The following is a 20,409-nucleotide window of genomic DNA, read 5'->3' as shown; positions in this document are numbered from 1 at the left end:
AAGCAGTGGTAAAATCCTCTAAGTCCATAGTGTAAGAATTTTCATAAAGATCAAACAAGACAGTTGGAGAATTATGTGAAGATGAAAATTCAAACCTCCTCACAAAGGAACTAGCGAGATAGTGGTACTGACGGCATTTTTCTTCCTGGAAGCTCACAAGATCAGTGTTACGCAAATATGCGTTAAATTCTTCCTTAATCCCCGCTCGATCCATTAAGTCCTCTGAAGGCCATTCACAGGGCCGCACTGGAGCGTCCCTTGGTGGCTCATTATCAGCATCACGCATTGCAAGCCTGGGCTCTTGTTTCCTTGAAGAGCCACCTTGGTACATTTTCCTAAACATATTTCTTCCTCTGAAAAATTTCTGAAATTTTTAGTAACTTCAAATAAAAGTGAACCAAACTCAACAATATTGATAGCAACTACTCCTACAAGTGCCTAGAGGCTATATCATGCATCAAAACTACTTGGAACCATATAAATTTGACATGCAAGCTCAAGAACATGGTCACCTAGGCAACACAAATTTGCAATGAACAGAGCACTAGAACAAAAACTAATTGGACCAATGGAGGAGTCACATACCAAGGCACAATCTCCCCAAGCAGTTTTGTGAGAGGTGCTTTGAGCAAGGAGATAAAAAATGGCAGCAAAATGAGCTTGGACTCGAGTTTGAACTGGATAATCGTGTTTGTGGGAGGAAGAAGGAGTGTGTGGGTGCAGGAATAAGTGGAGGAGGGCCACCATGGGCCCACGAGGTAGGGGGCGTGCCCAGGGGGGTAGGGCGTGCCCTCCACCCTCGTGGCCAGGTGGATGCCCCCCTGCTGTGTTCTCAGTGCCAAATATTCTCAAATATTCCAGAAAAAATCATATTTAAATTTCAGGGCATTTGGAGAACTTTTATTTTCGGGGTATTTTTATATTGCACGGATAATTCAGATAACAGACGGAAAATACTTATTTTTATTTTATTTAATATAAATAACATAAAGTAAAAGGAGGGTACAGAAGGTTGTGCCTTCTAGTTTCATCCATCTCATGCTCATCAAAAGGAATCCACTAACAAGGTTGATCAAGTCTTGTTAACGAACTCATTCCGAATAACATGGAACCGGAGAAATTTCGAATAACACTATGTTACCTCAATGGGGATATGCACATCCCCAATAATAAGAATATCATATTTCTTCTTGACAGTAGGAATAGGAAATTCAAAACCTCCAAATATAATCGATGGAATTTTTCCAATAGAGTTGATACTATGAACTTGAGGTTGTTTCCTCGGAAAGTGTACCGTATGCTCATTACCATTAACATGAAAAGTGACATTGCCTTTAGTGCAATCAATAACAGCCCATGCAATATTCAAAAAGGGTCTTCCAAGAATAATAGACATACTATCGTCCTCGGGAATATCAAGAATAACAAAGTTCATTAAAATAGTAACGTTTGCAACCACAACAGGCACATCCTCACAAATACTGACAGGTATAGCAGTTGATTTATCAGCCATTTGCAAAGATATTTCAGTAGGTGTCAACTTATTCAAATAAAGTTTACGATATAAAGAGAGAGGCATAACACTAACACTGTCTCCAAGATCACATAAAGCAGTTTTAACATAGTTTCTTTTAATGGAGCATGGTATAGTGGGTACTCCTGGATCTCCAAGTTTCTTTGGTATTCCACCCTTAAAAGTATAATTAGCAAGCATGGTGGAAATTTTAGCTTCCGGTATCTTTCTTTTATTTGTAACAATATATCTCATGTACTTAGCATAAGGATTCATTTTAAGCATATCAGTTAATCGCATACGCAAAAACATAGGTCTAATCATTTCAGCAAAGCGCTCAAAATCCTCATCATCCTTTTTCTTGGATGGTTTGGGAGGAAAAGGCATGGGTTTCTGAACCCAAGGCTCTCTTTCTTTACCATGTTTCCTAGCAACAAAGTCACTCTTATCATAATGTTGATTCTTTGATTGTGGGTTATCAAGATCAACAGCAGGTTCAATTTCTATATCATTATCATTGCTAGGTTGAGCATCAACATGAAAATTATCATTAACATTATCACTAGTTTCAGGTTCATTGCCAGATTGTGTTTTAGCATCAGAAATAGAATTATCATTTGGATTCTCAGGTGTTTCATCAATAGGTTCACTAGAAGCATGCAAAGTCCTATCATTTTTCTTTTTCTTCCTTTTAGAAGGACCAGGTGCATCTATATTATTTCTCTGAGAATCTTGCTCAATTCTCTTAGGGTGGCCTTTAGGATACAAAGGTTCCAGAGTCATTCTACCAGTTCTAGTAGCCACTCTAACAACATAATCATTATTCTTACTATTCAATTCATTGAGCAAATCATTTTGAGCTTTAAGTACTTGTTCTACTTGAATGGTAACCATAGAAGCATGTTTACTAATAAGTTTAAGTTCACCTTTGACATTAGCCATATAATCACCCAAGTGTTCAAGCATATTTGAACAGCGTTTTAATTCTCCACCAAAATAAGCATTGAAGTCTTCTTGCTTAACCATAAATTTATCAAACTCATCTAAGCATGGGCTAGCAAACTTAGTAAATGGGATTTCAGCTTTATCATATCTATAGAGAGAGTTTACCTTTACTACCTGTGTCAGGTTATCAAGACCATGTGTTTCTTCAATAGGTAATGGATTAAGATCATATGTTTCTTCAATAGACGGTAAATTAAGACCGTGTATTTCTTCAATAGGAGGTAAATTCTTAACATCTTCAGCTTTAATACCCTTTTCTTTCATGGATTTCTTTGCCTCTTGCATATTTTCAAGACTGAGCAATAGAATACCCCTCTTCTTCGGAGTTGGTTTAGGAATAGGCTCAGGAGCTGGCTCAGGAAGTGTCCAATTATTTTCATTTGTCAACATATTATTCAATAGAATTTCAGCTTCATCCGGTGTTCTTTCCCTGAAAATAGAACCAACACAACTATCCAGGTAATCTCTGGAAGCATCGGTTAGTCCATTATAAAAGATATCAAGTATTTCATTTTTCTTAAGAGGATGATCAGGCAAAGCATTAAGTAATTGGAGAAGCCTCCCCCAAGCTTGTGGGAGACTCTCTTCTTCAATTTGCACAAAATTATATATATCCCTCAAAGCAGCTTGTTTCTTATGAGCAGGGAAATATTTAGCAGAGAAGTAATAAATCATATCCTGGGGACTACGCACACAACCAGGATCAAGAGAATTAAACCATATCTTAGCATCACCCTTTAATGAGAACGGAAATAATTTAAGAATATAAAAGTAGCGAGTTCTCTCATCATTAGTGAACAGGGTGGCTATATCATTTAATTTAGTAAGATGTGCCACAACAGTTTCAGATTCATAGCCATGAAAAGGATCAGATTCAACCAAAGTAATTATATCAGGATCAACAGAGAATTCATAATCCTTATCAGTAACACAGATAGGTGAAGTAGGAAAAGCAGGGTCAGGTTTCATTCTAGCATTAAGAGATTGCTGCTTCCATTTAGCTAATAACCTCTTGAGCTCGTATCTATCTTTGCAAGCTAAAATAGCTAGAGCAACTTCTTTTTCAAAAACATAACCCTCAGGAATAACAGGTGATTCATATTTATTAGGGGAAGAGTCTTCATCATCACGTTCATCAATATTATCAGTTTCAATATTTTCATTCTCTCTAACCCTAGCAAGTTGTTCATCAAGAAATTCACCAAGTGGCACAGTAGTATCAAGCATAGAAGTAGTTTCATCATAAGTATCATGCATAGCAGAAGTGGCATCATCAATAACATGCGACATATCAGAACGAATAGCAGAAGCAGGTTTAGGTGTCGCAAGCTTACTCAAAACAGAAGGTGAATCAAGTGCAGAGCTAGATGGCAGTTCTGTCGTGGAATTGTCACGGCAGATGTCCTAGCAAAAGGACTTAGTCATAGGGCCATCGCAACTAGGAAGCTTAAAGGGGTTAATCGGGACAAAGGACACGAGAGGTTTTATACTAGTTCGGCCCCTTACGATGAAGGTAAAAGTCTACATCTAGTTGTGTTGATATTGCTGGGTTTTCGATCACCAAGAGGCTAGTTCACCTGCTTGGTTATCGATCTCTTGTTTCTTGCCCTAAGTCGCCACCGGGTCGTCCCCTTATATACACGGTTTGACGCCTGGTGGCCTACAGAGTCCCGGCCGGCTCATACAGCGTGTCCGGCTCGGTGACTTCTTTTACATGCCTTTCCTTACAAGTCTTTCCTTACATATGACGGTTTACAATATTGGGCCTTAAGCCGCCTCTAGGCCTTAGGCCTTCTATAAGCTTTAATAAACTATCGCCTTGAATGTTTATTGGGCTTCCTTTGTGACCCGCCATTGGGGCTGACCCGGCCCCTCCTGGGCGGGTCATAGCTGATAGCTATATCCCCAACATTAGGCCCTAGATTGATTTTGAACTTTGTTCTTTGTCAATCTTCAACACTTAAACAAAAATCCATCTTCTTATCCTCGCAGAAGTTTTTGTAACCCGCCATGACGTCATCTCTTGAAAACACAAAAAACTTTTATGACGTCATCTCTCAACGGATCTTCATCTTTAATGCCTTCCGAGAATCGAAGCGTCCGTTTAGTTGGATAACCATTATTCAGGTCTTCCTCGATTTTCACGCCCGCCTGTTCGCTTATCCCCTTATAAATAGGCACGCGCCCGATCTTTCTCATTCCCCTCCCTTCTTCGTCTTCCTCCTCTTGCGACCTCCGCTGCTGCTCGATCTCCATCACCGTCAGAGAGCACCTCCCCTCCGTCGACCTTGGCTGCTGCATCGACCGGAATCAGTCCAGAAAACGACAATGACTTTCCTCGGAGGATCTATGGCTGTAAGTGTTTCCCTTCTTGCTCCTCAGATCTGCATTAGGACTTTCTAGGTTTTTCGCATGTTCTTCGTAGTTCATTGCAGTTCTTCGTAGTTCTTCCGCTGCAGCCTTTTCTTGATTCAAAAAGAGATATATGTTTGTACGGTAGCTGTTTGGCACCTACTCTTGACACCGATAGATCCCTTTTCCCATTATAAAGGTCTCATTAGGACTCACAAACTCATCTGTGCAAAAAATTTTAGGTCTAGAATTTTTTCCATTTTGAATAGCCATTTGATCTGGAATAATATCCAACAATTAGGAAACTTGTTTGTCTCAACACTTAGCCGAAACTGCTTTCTCAAATATCTGTAGTCATGGCGGCTTATTTGCCATCTTACTTTTCCTTATATGAAATTAGAGCATCTCCAACAGGCGCCGAATGTGCCACGCGCAAAAAACTGGTTTGCTGCGCGCCCATCGCCTGGTTTGGCGCGGCGCGCAGCGCTGGCTCCAGCAGCCGCGCAAAAATGCAGCGCGCGCTAAACATTGCGTACATTTTTTTTAATAAAATTCATAGATAGAAAAAATGATACATAGATATTTTACATAGTTCCATAGCATAGATAGATAAAAATTATTTAGATAGTGCAAGGACATAGATAAAAACTACTACTGCAGCTACAGCCTACTCCCAGTCGTCGTCGTCATCGTCATCATCGCCATCCTCGCTGGTCTGATCCGAGGTATCGAGCCACATGTCTTCCCAACAATCATCATCAGATGTAAAGATCGTCTCACCACCATTCTCAACTACATCGCACTGGGATAGCGCCAGGGCCTTCCGCCGACGCCTGTCCAACCGCTCAGCGCGGCGCCTTTGCGTCTCCTCCTCGCGGCGCCTTGCCCAGTAGGCTTGCTCGTAGGAGACGTCCTCCGGGTGTTGTTGGCGCCACTCCGCCATGACCCGCTCATCCTCATGGGCGACGAGGAGGCGGTTCTGCAGCTCAGCATGCTCCGCACGGTTGTGTGCCGTGCGAAGACGAGGCAGCGGGGCGACGTCCAGCGCCTGCTGCAGCGTGTGGACATCGTGGAAGTTCATCTGCTGGCGCGGCTTGCCTAGGCGCCACGCCGCCGCGTCGTACGCGCGGGCGGCCTCGTGCGCCACCTCGAAGGTGCCGAGGCCGAGCCGGAGTTGGCCGGACCGTATCTCCGAGTAGAACCTGCCGTTGGGGCGCTGGCGGACGCCGCGGTAGCCCGACACTCCTTGGCGGCGCGGCGGCATGGTGGCGGGGCGCTGGAGCGGTGGCGCGGGTGGCAGCGGAAGCAACCGAGGAAGCGGTGGAGGGGTGTCGGTGTCAAAATCGGCGGATCTCGGGTAGGGGGTCCCGAACTTTGCGTCTAAGACAGATGGTAACAGGAGGCAGGGGACACGATGTTTTACCCAGGTTCGGGCCCTGTTGGTGGACGTAAAACCCTACATCCTGCTTCATTTATTCTTGATGATATGGGTATTACAAGAGTTGATCTACCACGAGATCGGAGAGGCTAAACCCTAGAAGCTAGCCTATGGTATGATTGTTTGTTGTCCTACGGACTAAAACCCTCCGGTTTATATAGACATCGGAGAGGGTTAGGGTTACACAAGGTCGGTTACAAAGGAGGAGATATCCATATCCGTACTGCCTAGCTTGCCTTCCACGCCAAGTAGAGTCCCATCCGGACATGGGACGAAGTTTTCAATCTTGTATCTTCATAATCCAACAGTCCGGCCAAAGGATATAGTCCGGCTGTGCGGAGACCCCCTAATCCAGGACTCCCTCAGTAGCCCCTGAACCAGGCTTCAATGACGATGAGTCCGGCGTGCAGTGTTGTCTTCGGCATTGCAAGGCGGGTTCCTCCTCCGAACACATCACAGAAGAGTTTGAATACTAGTATAGTGTCCGACCCTGCAAAATAAATTCCACATACCACCGTAGAGAGAATAATATTTCCACAAATCTTAATCTGCTGACACGCTTTGGAAACATGACATCAGGCCATGGCTTGGTGATTATTCGAACCGTTTCTCTTCAACCAGCTCCACACATAACACGAGGCGGTTTCTTGACACGTCTTGTCAAAGCAGAGATCGTGTTCCCCTAATTACGGGATTCTCATCAATACGGTCGTGGGTAACCCAACCATGCCTAGGACTCCTAGATTTTAGGCAAGTCCCAAACGACCACTAGGAGGACGCTTGATATTCACCCTCTTTATAAAGGAACAAGTCTTTTACTTTTTTCCCTCCCGTGCTCAATCGAACCCTTCCCCCGCCTCGAGTTCTAACACCCAAAGCCCAGGTCAGGTGCTTCGGACCTTCAATCATGTCCGGATCTAGTCTTCAAGGCCGGTGGATGCCCTCCTCCGTTACGGAAGAGGATATCAAGAAGTTGAGGGAGGCCAGATACCTGACCGCTGAGGTTTCGCATCGGCTGCCTGCCCGAGGGCAGGTTGTCCCTACTCCCGAACCCAATGAGAATGTTGTGTTCATCTCCCACTTCCTCCGAGGTCTAGGCCTCACTCTAGATCCCTTCGTTAGGGGTTTGATGTTCTATTACGGGCTAGATTTCCACGATCTAGCCCCGGACTCCTTTCTCCACATCTCGGCATTTATTGTTGTATGTGAGGACTTCCTCCACATTACCCCTCACTTCGGCCTGTGGCTCAAGACCTTTGACGTGAAGCCGAAGATGGTCGAGGGGCAGCAGGTAGCGTGCGGAGGCGCATTAATAAGCAAGATCGCTGGAGCTCCATGGCCAAAGGGTTCCTTTCCAGAGGTGTCCGGATTATGGCAACGGGAGTGGTTTTACATCACAGCTCCCAGAAGTGCCAAGTGGGTGGCTGCCCCTGCTTTCCGCTCGGGCCCTCCACCACAACTGATGTCATGGATCAGTAGAGGGCTGAGTTAGGGTCCAGCCAAGGACGTGCCCATATTGCAAAGCCGTATTCAAGATCTCTTCGAAGGAGATTTCAGTCTGGTTATGGTGGTGCAAGTCATGCTGGTTCGTCGAGTCCAGCCTTGCAAACGCCGTCCCCTCCGCATGTGGGAGTTCAACCCAGAAGGACCGCGCACTATTCAGAATTTCCTCGGCCTGACGCACGAGGAGATGTATAAATCATTCTTCGGACCCCAAATAGACTGTCCGGATACTACCGAGGACGTGGGCCTGAGCAGCAACCGCACCGCCGACCAAGTAAGTAATCCTCTAGCCGAACACACCGTCTTTCATTCATCATGACGTCATTCTAAGAAATCGCTCTTTGACCAGGACTGGCTAACAAAGGCAAAGATGATTCAGTGTTCGGCCCCCCTTCCTGAGGGTTTGGACAATCCAGTACTAGAAAAGATGCTCGAGCTAGCACCTTGCCCGGAGCCCTCAAAGGAAGATAAAGGGGGGAATAATGAGGGCGAGAGCGGGCCCCCATCGCTACCAATTCCAACCGAGGGAATGAGCGCCTCCATGAAGGAGGATAACCAAGGGGAAGAATCTGACCTTCCCTCGCTCCGGGGAAGGAATAGGACTGCCTCCGAAGATCCGGAAACCAAGGTTTCCAAATGGGAGAAGAAATCTCCACCAGAGGGTCCTGCCTTGGAGGGTGCTCTTGCCGCACAAAGTCTACGCGGGGATCAGCCCTCTAACGAGTTGTAAGTAATCAAAAAGTACTTTAATAGTGAAAATATACTACCTTACCTCTGAGGAAAATAACCAAAGCATTTATCTTGTAGTTCGGATCTTAGCCCTTCTCAGCAGATCTCGTCTTCGGGGGATCTTCTTCCGGAGATGATGGAGAGCGAAACGCCTCCCCCGGACTCCCCCGCTCAAGAAGCGGGCGACCTTGAAGTGTCGGCACGGAGGGCCTCGCCGGATCAAGTGAGGCCAGAAGATAATCCTATGGTCGCCCGAAGTCCCCAGTGTCCGGCTCTTGAAGAGAGCAACCAAAAGAATCCGGCACCGTCTGGTATGTGGTCGGACGCACTGAGGGATCTGCTAGAGCGAGCAACTATCTTAGAAGAACACCGTATATTGATGGGTACAGTGATTGAAAGGATTTCGTCCGCCGAAAGCGGGTTGCATGAAGCCTTTATGAGTCTACTGACGAGTTTTGAGGTATGTGAAATGATATACATTTGTGATAGTACCACACATTTTTAGGTGTGCCCTGTGTAGATAGTAGCCCCTGAGACTCTGGTTGTCACCGAGAATGGCGGCAAACAGAGGATCGTAGTCCCAGGTAATAACCATACCACTTTTATGTGCAGGTGGTGGAAGCTCCGGTGGCTAGCCGGACTAATGAGTTTGCCAAACTAAAGCGGCAACTAGATGCGGCGGATGCCGACATCGAGCTTGTTAACAAGCGGCTTGATGAGCACAGGGTAAGTGATGTTTTCTGGTGAATGTCACATAGTAAGACCAGCGTGATGCCAGTATCTTTAATATGTGTTGACTGTAGATGGAGCTGCCACCGTGGAGACCCTTCGGGCAGAACTTACCCGAGCCAAAGAACAAGCAAGGAGTAGTAATGCGGCTGCTTTGAAGGCGGCCGAAGAGTTAAGAGCCGAGAAGGCCGCGCATTGCGAGAGCAAAGAAAAAATGGCCAAGATGGCTGTAAAGTTAAAAGACACTGCCGACCGTTGCCAGTTCCTTGAAGAAGAAAACCGAGCGAAGGCGGCGAACCTTGAAAAGGCCGCGATGGCGGCCAAAGACACCTGCTCTGCTATGAGGGCAAAGAAGGAAGAGCTGCGTGAAGGTGGTGATATTGTGGCTGGGAAGCCCTTTTTGCTGCGGAGGAAGTTCGGAGATCCGCGGTATGCCCCTCTGGATCGGCTATGGAGTTCGGCAGACGCATATCTGGATTTGACGGCGAGTGCTGTCGATGCGGCCGAATACTTCCAAGATCAAATAGATCGTGAAGTGGACAAGCTATTCTGGTCGCAGTTTAACGTTCCAGAGCGTCCGCTTCCACTAACTGATCATCTTGCCGAATGGGCCGAACTCAATAGATTGTCCAGACTCGCCATGAGGTCCGTCGTAGATCATCTGTGGCCGGAAAAGCCAAAGCCGAACAGCTATTTCGGCTTAGTGCAGTAGTTCCTTGGTGCGGTGCCACACATTAATGTGATGAAGAGTTCGGCATGCATAGAAGGCTCGCGGATGGCCCTTGCCCGTGTCAAGACATACTGGGCGGAGATGGATGCCACCACTGTTGCGGCGCAGGGTTCGGCCATAGGCCGAGTGGCTGCCGAGCACTATTTTGAAGAAGTTCTTGAGGGTGCTCGTTTGATAGAGGCCCAGTGCTCGAAGAATATTATGTTTGAGTGACATGTATTCCCATTGTAAAAACAATGTTTACGAAATTTATTAAGGCTGTATTTATACTTTTTCCTGAAAGTAATATAATGCCTCCTGTGCAGCCGTTTATGTATATATGTATATAACCTGAAAGATTGCAGTCGTCGGCTTCAACCCCCACACATATAATGCGGAGGTGTTCGCAGAAGACGCGTGTTCACACTTAATCCAATGTCTTGGTCCTATTAAGGAGGTGATAGTGCAGCGAACGAGGCAACCGGACTATAATGCTTTAACACTTTCACTTAGCCATAGGAGTTTGACGGTGGGGCTACTATATAGCCCCTGCTGGCTCCACACTCTCCCGAATTCGGGGTGCGTACATGCCTGGCCGGGAAACAGCCCTTCGTTAAGGCAGAGGAATTCTAACATTCCGATAGGTCATCGAGTGGTTGACCAGTCTCATGCTATATCATGACAGTCAGTTCTCGGCTTTCTCCACTGAGGTACTCGTTCGGATGAACCGGGGCACAATCGCAGTAGTTCTCCTGGTGCCGCCTTAGCCGATAGAGTGGAATGTAAGGCAGCAAAACACAGGAGCCGGGCAAACCCAACATTTGACCAAAGACATGATTCGGAGCTGATGCATATAAGGCCAAACTCGCGACGCCGAACACTCCCTAAGGTATTCGGTATTTATGGTAGAAACCGGGCCAAAAAAATGCCCTTTGTAATAAGCCCCTGGTGTCCAGGTACGTGCATTATTCTAACGTGGTCACATGCCAAGACGTCAGCATCCTTCTCAATTGTACTGAGAATCCGAGGGATGTGTATCAACAAGAGATAGTAAAAAAGGTTTACGCATGGTCTTAATCTAAAAAGAATCCTTGGAACGGGTCCCTGCTGCACGTCTGCGCCTGTGTCTCCATTGTGCCGTATCCTGGACGGGTGTAGCACGATGGTCATCTGTAAAAGAGAGGAACTTAGGTGAAAAGTTGTCGTGCAAAAAGGTAGGTTTAAAGAAACCATGTACAATTCAAGATGAGTAAAAATTGCCACTTGTCTGCGCACGTTGAGCCCCTTGTATTTGTAATAGGGGTGTGGCCATCAAACCTGTATGAAGTACATATAGCTGCGTCGGACTCGTCTAACCGTGTCCGTAGTCTTGACGACCTATCGAGTGCTTTAGTTGGTGAGGCCGTTTTAGTGTGCGGCTGCCAATGCAGCCGCACTCTCTTCGGCGCGCAGGGATCGCTCAATATTTCCATTTACTGTAATGATGCCACGTGGACCGGGCATCTTAAGCATGAGGGAAGCGTAATGCAGTATTGCATTAAAGCAAGCGAAAGCTTCGCGTCCAAGTAGTGCTTGATAGCCACTTTGGAACGGAGCAATGTGGAAGGTTAAATTTTCTCTACGGAAGTTATCGGGGAAGCCAAATATAACCTCTAGTAGCAGGGAGCCCGTGCAATGAGCCCCTGGGCCTGGCATTACTCCTTTAAAGGTAGTATTGCTGTGGCAAATTTTCATTGGGTCTCTCCCCATTTTGCGGATTGTGTCCTGATATATCAGGTTTAGACTGCTGCCACCGTCCATCAGGACTCGTGTGAAGTGGTATCCGTCAATTATTGGATCTAATACCAAGGCAGCCCATCCTGCGTGCCGGATACTTGACGAGTAATCCTGATGATCGAAGGTGATCGGTTGAGACGACCAGTGGCAGGACTCCGGGGTGATAGGCCCATGGGCATATTTCTCTGGGAGTGCCGCTTTGTTTCTCCCCTTGATCACGTGTAACACGTTTACTGTTTTGACTTCTAGTGGAAATTTCTTTCGTTCCCCAGTGTCTTGCTTGAGAGGCTCATCCTCGTCTTCGCTTGGTGTATCCTCCTCCTTGTGTACGGCGTTGAGCTTGCCAGACTGCTTGAAGACCCAACATTCTCTGTGGGTATGATTAGCGGGTTTACCAGGGGTGCTATGGATCTGACATATTTGGTCCAGAATTTTGTTTAGGCTGGACAGTTCATCTCTGGCGCCTTTAGAGGGCGGCTTTTGCTGACCTGGCCGAGAGCTTCTGAATCCGGCGTTTACCGCCATGCTCTTCGGGCTGTCTTCTTTATTCCGGCGCTTATTATTTTTGCTGCATCGTGATTTCCCGTTTCCATCTCTAACTTCGGATGTACTTGGGTCGCTGGTGCTGCATCGGGCTAGCCAGCTGTCCTCGCCCGCGCAAAAGCGGGTAATGAGGCTTGTTAATGCTGCCATTGTTCTTGGCTTTTCTTGGCCGAGGTGTCTGGCAAGCCATTCGTCTCGGACGCTGTGTTTAAAAGCTGCCAAGGCTTCGGCGTCCAGACAGTCGACTATTTGGTTCTTTTTAGTAAGAAACCTGTTCCAAAGCTTTCGGGCTGACTCTCCGGGCTGTTGAGTTATATGACTTAAATCGTCTGCATCCGGAGGTCGGACATAAGTCCCTTGAAAATTTGCCCGAAAAGCGTCTTTGAGCTCTTCCCAACTTCCAATGGAGCTTTCGGGGAGGCTCTTAAGCCAGTGCCGAGATGGCCCTTTGAGTTTGAGGGGTAAATACTTAATGGCGTGGAGATCATCTCCTCGAGCCATATGGATATGGAGGATATAGTCCTCAATCTAGACCCCAGGGTCTGTTGTTCCGTCGTATGCCTCTATGTTTATGGGTTGGAATCCCTCTGGAAATTCATGGTCCAGCACCTCGTCGGTGAAACATAGGGGGTGTGCGGCACCCCTGTATCTAGGTGTACCGCGTTGTTCGGATGTTTGTTGTGTTGCATCGTATGCTGGAGTGCGCTTGCGTGGTCCATAGATGGATCTGGTTGCGCCGTCCTTTTGATGCGAGCCCTCACGTGGATCGCGTATTGGCTTATGTGCGACGTTGTTTGCCGCTCTATGTTGGCCGTGAGGTCGTCTATCCGGCCAGATGGCTGTTTTAATTTTTGGTTGCGGGGGATCTAAGGCCTCCTCATCGAATTCACGTAGCAACTTCTGCTTCGGGTAGCTCTTGGTGGGGCGATTACCACCGTACTTCGATGCTGTTTTGAGTGCTTTACTTCATCTGATTCTGAGTGTGTCTTGCGCAGCCTTGAGCCTTTGCTTCTGCTTTTTTAGACTCCTCGCGGTGGCAACAAGCTTTTGACGGGCATTCTGTTGCTCCGGGTGTCTGTACGGTGTGATGTCGTCCGGACTATTATCTTTGACAGAGTCGGGTTGTTCGGTTTGATTCTCCGTGTTGCCGTGGTCCGGCGATGGTTCACCCTGCTCTAACGCTGGGTCTGTATGATCGTTGTTTCTGTCGAGGCGGGATTTGGAGCGGCGCTTATGCCGCTGCTTTGACTGCTTCTTGAGGGGACAACCCTTCGTTGCGTCCTTCCGTTCCTCGTCATCATTTTCTTTTGGTGTGTCCACCATGTATACGTCATGTGATGAAGTGGGCTTCCAGTGCCCTGTGGGCAGTGATTCCTGTTCGTCTCCTGCATCGTCGTCCATACCGTCGATGTCTTCGGAGTCAAAGTCGAGCATGTCGGTTAAGTCATCGACAGTGGCTACTAAGTGGGTGGTGGATGGGCGGCGAATTTCTCCGTCGTCCGCATCCCAATCCTGCCGGACATAGTTCGGCCAGGACTCTCCTGACAAGGAGAGAGACTTTAATGAATTTAGTATGTCGCCGAAGGGCGAGTGCTGAAAGATATCCTCGGAGGTGAACTCCATGATTGGCGCCCAGTCGGATTTGATAGGCACGGGCGCAGGCGGTTCAGAGTCCATGGTCAGGGAAGGATCCGGCAGTTTGGCAACACGGCTCTCGTGAAGGGTAAGGTCGATATTCGGCTCGATTGCCGCTGAGGATACGGCCTCCGTGACGGGGTCTATCCACCCGTCCATGGATGGTGCAACTGGCTCCGAATTGAGGCTCGGAGCGGCTGCCGGTGCGATCTCCTGAATACGGTCCGATGTTAGAGCTAAATCGTACTCATCGTGACCGCGTGGCACACAAGGCAGGGGCTCGAATCCGTCAAAGATCAAGTCTCCGTGGATATTGGCCGTGTAATTTAAGCTTCCAAACCTGACCTGATGGCCAGGGGCGTAGCTTTCGACCTGCTCCAGATGGCCAAGCGAGTTGGCCCGCAGTGCAAAGCCGCCGAACACAAAGATCTGTCCGGGGAGAAAAGTCTCACCCCGGACTGCATCGCTATCGATGATCGTTGGAGCCATCAAGCCTAACGGCGACGACACAGAGGAACTCTCAATGAAAGCACCAATGTCGGTGTCAAAACCGGCGGATCTCGGGTAGGGGGTCCCGGACTGTGCGTCTAAGGCGGATGGTAACAGGAGGCAGGGGACATGATGTTTTACCCAGGTTCGGGCCCTCTTGATGGAGGTAAAATCCTACGTCCTGCTTGATTTATTCTTGATGATATGGGTATTACAAGAGTTGATCTACCACGAGATCGGAGAGGCTAAACCCTAGAAGCTAGCCTATGGTATGATTGTTTGTTGTCCTACGGACTAAAACCCTCCGGTTTATATAGACACCGGAGAGGGTTAGGGTTACACAAGGTCGGTTACAAAGGAGGAGATATCCATATCCATACTGCCTAGCTTGCCTTCCACACCAAGTAGAGTCCCATCCGGACACGGGACGAAGTCTTCAATCTTGTATCTTCATAGTCCAACAGTCCGGCCAAAGGATATAGTCCGGCTGTCCGGAGACCCCCTAATCCAGGACTCCCTCAAGGGGCGTGTGGCAACGGAAGAGGAAGAGAAGCTTGTGCAATAGGCGCGTGGCGCACGCCACATTTTATAGGCACGCTAGAAGCGGTGCGGCAAAAGAAGCGCGCGACCTTCCGTCTTTTCCCCCGCGTGCGCAAACCGTTCCCGCGCATGCGATTTTCCCGCCACCGCTGGAGCACGCCGAAACGTCCCGCGCGCCCAAAAGACTCGGTTTACCGCGCGCGCGCTTTTTACCGCGACTGTTGGAGATGCTCTTAGCCCTTACTTTAGCCGCCATTACTCCCCTGTACCATTGTCATTGAATTGAACCAACATGTTGCTTTCTTTTCAGTTCGTCTTTTGAACATCATGCCGTCCAAAGCACCGACTGTCTGCAACTGGGTTCCCTCAACAGTAACTAAGGACAATTTGAAGGAGTTCTTCTCCATAGGATTTTTGCCATGGAAGAATGTCATGTCATATCGTGCACCTGACCTGTACGAGGAACGGCCCAATCCAAGAGATGGTGAAGTCATTGTCTTTTCTGACCACATGAACCGTGGTTTTTCCCCACCCGGCTCAAAGTTCTTCACAGAAGTCCTCCATTTTTTCAACCTCCACCCTCAAGATATTGGGCCCAATTCCATATCCAATATCTGCAACTTCCAAGTGCTCTGTGAGGTTTACCTTCAAGAAGAACCGACTGTGGAACTCTTTAGAGAGTATTTTTATCTGAACCGCCAGAACGAGTGCACCAATGGCCTTAGCTTGGAACTTGGAGGCATCTCGATTCAACGCCGAAATGGTGCCGTCTTCCCCCTCATAGTCTTGCCGAGTCATCCCAAAGACTGGAATCAGAATTGGTTCTATTGTCAGGACACTTCACCAGCAAATGAGAAGCCACTGCCGGGTTATCGCGCCGAGCGTCTTGACTCCAAATTTGCGCTCCCTAACAAGCTTACTGCTGCCGAACGTAAAAAGCTGATTCCATCAATCAAAAGGATTAATGCTTTATTGGGGAACGGTTTAACTGGGGTTGATTTGACCCGTTGCTGGATCTCATGGCGGGTTATCCCTCTAAGCCGCCGATCCAAACTGATGTATGAATATGGTGGAGGTCCGAATGATTCTCTTCGTTACAGCTCCGTTTAGTTACCCGAAGAAGATATTGTTGCAATGTCAACTCTTCTGGTAAACGACAAATATGAAGACTGCAGTAAAGTTGGGTTAAACCCTTCTACAAACTTAACCCGGCGCCAGAGGTAAAGAACCTCTGATCTCTCTCTTTTGTATTTTTCTCAGCCGTTTTTTAATACTTGCCTGACCTTTCATCTTGTTTTACTTGTTTATAGGCCAAATCTGATTTCTGGAAAGCCAAATATGACCATGAAGCTGCCAAGAAAGCAAGAGCCGCCGCCATAAACGCCAAGAAGATGACCCGGAGATCTAAAAAGAAGAATAAGAGCACCGCTGAAGACCTGCTGAAGCTTGACGATGATACTTCTGAGTCGGGGGTAGCCCTTGACTCCCTTGGCCAGCTTTTTAATAATCTTATTAACACTGATCATTGCCAGGACGACACAGGGGGCAGTCAGGCCGTGGAAGAAGAGGTAACTATTTCCTCCGACTCAGCGCATTTGCCAAGACAGAAACTTCGAGTCATAACCCGGAAAGTAAGGTTTTCACACCCTTTAGCTTACCTGGACCCTCATTTTCTTTTGAAAAAGCAGCAACATGAGAGCCGCCGTCAGGCCCGGAACGTCGATGAACCGCCTGTTGTTCTTCAACAAACTCCTCAAAAGCGCCAGAATGAGGTTTATTCCTTCGCCTTTTACTTTCCATTAATGGATCTTCTCCCTTGTATTATTAACTTTATTTTATCTTTGCAGGAGGTGTCCCGCTCTTCTGGCGACTCATCTCAAACTCAATTCCCGGCCTTTAAGACTGCCCCTGGGTAAGGAAGAAATCATCTTTCCTCCGTGTCTTTCAAACTGCTTTTTTATACTGATTGTTTCATAATATCTTTCTTAGTGGCCAAGCCAAGTCCAAGAAGGCCAAGGTGACTAGGCCGGCGGAAGACCCGCCAGTCCTTGCACCTGAATCGGCTATGCCACCTTCTCCTCCATTAGCTGAAGCACCAGAAGACCCGGCTGTCAATGCTGAAGTAGATCCTCCTAAGCCGCCAGTTGACGATACCATCGTTAATCCTTCTGCTACTGGTCCATCCAGCTCATCCAACCCGCCATCGCTGTCTGCCCAGGACGTTCTGATCACTGGAAGCCGCTTTGTTGAGCCGAGGAATCCCACCGTGTTGGCTCGTCACACGACTAAACAAGAGGCTTTGGAGAGACAAAACGTGCGTTTTGACATTTCTCATTATAGCCATCTGAACGCCAATGACATATTGTCCGGCTATCTGAGCCATGTGCACTCAAGCCATGACTCAGAAATTGAAATGGTCAAGCAGTTGCAGCTGAAGTATGAGGTATGCTCTTCTGGCTTACTTATATTCTACTAGCCCGTAAGTCTTCAGATTATGATAAAACCTTGAATGATCTGTAGACTTATGATATAGGCTAAAGCTTTACCTTTAGATATTTCTGGAGTTCAATAAAATAGAATAAACTTCACCGGTAGTCCCCAAGGGGCGGTTCACTTGACCATAAATGAGCCGGTACTTTGAATTTCATAACTGTCTTGTGCCGAACTCAACAAATATTGTAGTCCGGCTTAACCTTGAGATACTTGCTGAATATCATACTTTAGCCCCCAAGTGCCAAGTGCTGTTACTTTGTAAAGTACTTGGGACTTGAAGTGTAGTAGAGTCATAAGAATTTGTTTTGGCGTACATTAGCCCCCAAGTGTCAAGTGGTTTTGCAGTGCAAAGTACTTGAGACTTGAATCTTGACTCTTGAACTTTAATTGAAACCTTGACACACCTGTGTATGTTTTGTAGAATGCCTTATCTGAACTGAGTTCGTAATTAACTGATGCGAAGACCCGGCTGGCGGATCAGGAGGCATAAATCAAGTCTGCTGACTCCAAACTGCAATTAAGTCTTGCTGAGACGGAGAAATTGAGAACCAGCTTGACTGCCAAGAAGAAAAACTGGGCTGAAGAGAAAACGCTGCTGACACAACGCGCCAAAAAAGCTGAAGCAGCTCTTGAAGAGGTTACTACAGAGCTGATCATATTAAAGGACCAGGTGTCTCAGATGGTTTCCGCCATCTTTGGTACGTCATCTGTACTGATCTTTTGTACCTTCTGCTGACCCAGAATATAAACCGCTAGCTGACCCTTTGTGTACAAAATATGTGCAGGCCCGCGAAGCAGGAATCTGAGCCAAGACAACGTGACTAAACTGAAGGCGGTCTATACCTTACTGGAGCAGTTGTACATCGGCGCACAACGGGCACTTGTCGCTATCTCTCCTGCCAATCAAGGACCCAACCGGCTCAGTGATGTCTTGAAAAAGCGGTCAATCTTACCTGCCAGGTTCCAAGAAGTCAACCGATCCTATGCCAGAGCCGGAGCTTTGACTGTCCTGAGCCGCTCCAAGGCTTGGGTGCCAGATCTAGACCCGACGGATGTAGCCAGAGGGTACCCCACGGTGAAAGAAGACAGGTCTCTGTTTGAACAGGATGACTTTGTTGCTTGCGTGAGGGAGGCGCGACCTCAGGCCACCATTCTCAGAGATGAAACAAATATCGATAAATACCAGACGGGTTTTGCTTTGGAAAATAAGAAGATGGCGACTCCCTCCTACAAGGTGACCGACCTTATCCCGCCGGTTCGTCAACATACATTTGCTCCGGATGTTGATCCAGCTGGCTTGATTGATGAAGAATCAGAATTCATCACCGTGAACGGATTTGACTGGTCCAACCCCGGCTTCCAATTAACAAAAGGAAGTGAACCGGCAAGGGAGGAGTGAAAACCATCTTTGCGGGCTTTTAACAGCCTTGTAGTAGACTTAGTTTTGAAAACAGATGCATATTTTTGCCTATGCCATCGCGCATAAGGCGCCGTGTGTGACTCTTTGCTTCTTGATGTCACATTCATGTTTATCTTTGCAATATTTCAGCTCTGTTCCTGTAGCAAAAGAAAAACTTGCTTGGCGGTTTAACACCGAATGGGTCAGAATACCGGTACATGATCGATGGCTTTATCACAGTAGATGAAATAGAAAAAAAGATGCGAAAAATAACCAAGGTGGAAACAAACCTTGATTAATATAGAAAGCGACTATTCTTAAATAACAATCATAACTGTATTTTTTACCTCTGGACCATCGGTTTATGCGATCCGGGTGATGAGGTTGATGAACCAATCTTTGTGAGAAGTTAATGCTTCGGTACGATTGATGACTGTAATGCCTTGGTGGCTTATTGTCAAATAGTTAAGCCGGTGAAAAGACCGTGCTGACTTGTTTAAAATTGAGACAATAAAATACCAATAAGACAAATAAAAAAAATAACAGTTGGTAACCAATATAAATTAAACTTGCAGTTAAAGGCTGGGGGTTTCTGATTCGAATACGATCAGTAAACCGGACCAAAGGGGTTAAGCTAAGATTCGAATACGACCATATAGCCCCCAGTGGCTTTGGCGTTGCGCCGATCAAGAGGGTACCGACAGCTATGATCTCTTTGGTTCGAATACGACCTATGTTTGAATAGGAAGCCCTCAAATGACCTTGAGAGGTTTTTAACAACCCTAATTCAAATACGATCCAAGTCGGACCCAAAAGGGGTTAAGCTATGATTCGAATACGATCAAGAAGCTCCCTAGTGAGTTTGGCTTTTGAGCCGATCAAGAGGGTTATGACAGCTATGTTCTCTTTGGTTCCAATACGACCTGTGTTTGAACAGGAAGCCCCCAAGTGACCATGATAGTTTACAGCTAGATTCGAATATGATCATAAGCCGGACCAAAAAGGTTAGACTTGATTCAGATATGATCAGCTCCTTAATAGTCATATTAAATAAAAAATAGTAAAGATATGTAATCTTTGAAATGGAAAATACCGAGGTCCTGCTTTATAATTTATCATAGTATATACAACGTCAAAGTATGTACATGATGAGAGCTAGTGGCTCAGGTGTAGTATGGCCAAAGTTGAGTAATGTTCCACGGCTGGCGGGTCTCCTCCTTCGACTTACGTGAGTCTTTGTTCTCTCAAACATCAATGAGGTAATATGACCCGTTGTTTAAGTTCTTGCTAACCACAAAGGGTCCTTCCCAAGGCGGGGATAGCATGTGTGCATCTGACAGATCCTGGATGAGCCGGCGCACCAGGTCACCTTCTTGAAAAGTCCTGGACTTAACTCGGCGGCTGTGATAACGGCGCAGGTCCTGTTGATAAATTGCTGATCGAGACGCTGCTAAGTCTCTTTCCTCATCCAACAAGTCAAGTGCATCCTGTCTGGCTTGCTCGTTATTAGCTTCAACATAAGCCGCTACATGGGGCGAGTCATGACAGATGTCACT

At 47.0% G+C, this 20,409-nt stretch overlaps 1 pseudogene; it reads right to left on the bottom strand.

Annotated features, from left to right (window-relative positions):
* Positions 1 to 5,715: 5,715 nt before the first annotated feature.
* On the bottom strand, positions 5,716 to 6,134 carry LOC147958988 (uncharacterized; annotated as a pseudogene).
* Positions 6,135 to 20,409: the final 14,275 nt, after the last annotated feature.

The sequence above is a fragment of the Triticum urartu genome, chromosome 7A (assembly GCF_056163025.1).
Source record: "Triticum urartu cultivar PI428250 chromosome 7A, HENAU_Tu73, whole genome shotgun sequence".
Classification (NCBI taxonomy): Eukaryota; Viridiplantae; Streptophyta; class Magnoliopsida; order Poales; family Poaceae; genus Triticum; species Triticum urartu.
The sequence above is the reverse complement of the archived record's forward strand: the minus strand, read 5'-3'. Positions and strand labels throughout refer to the sequence as shown.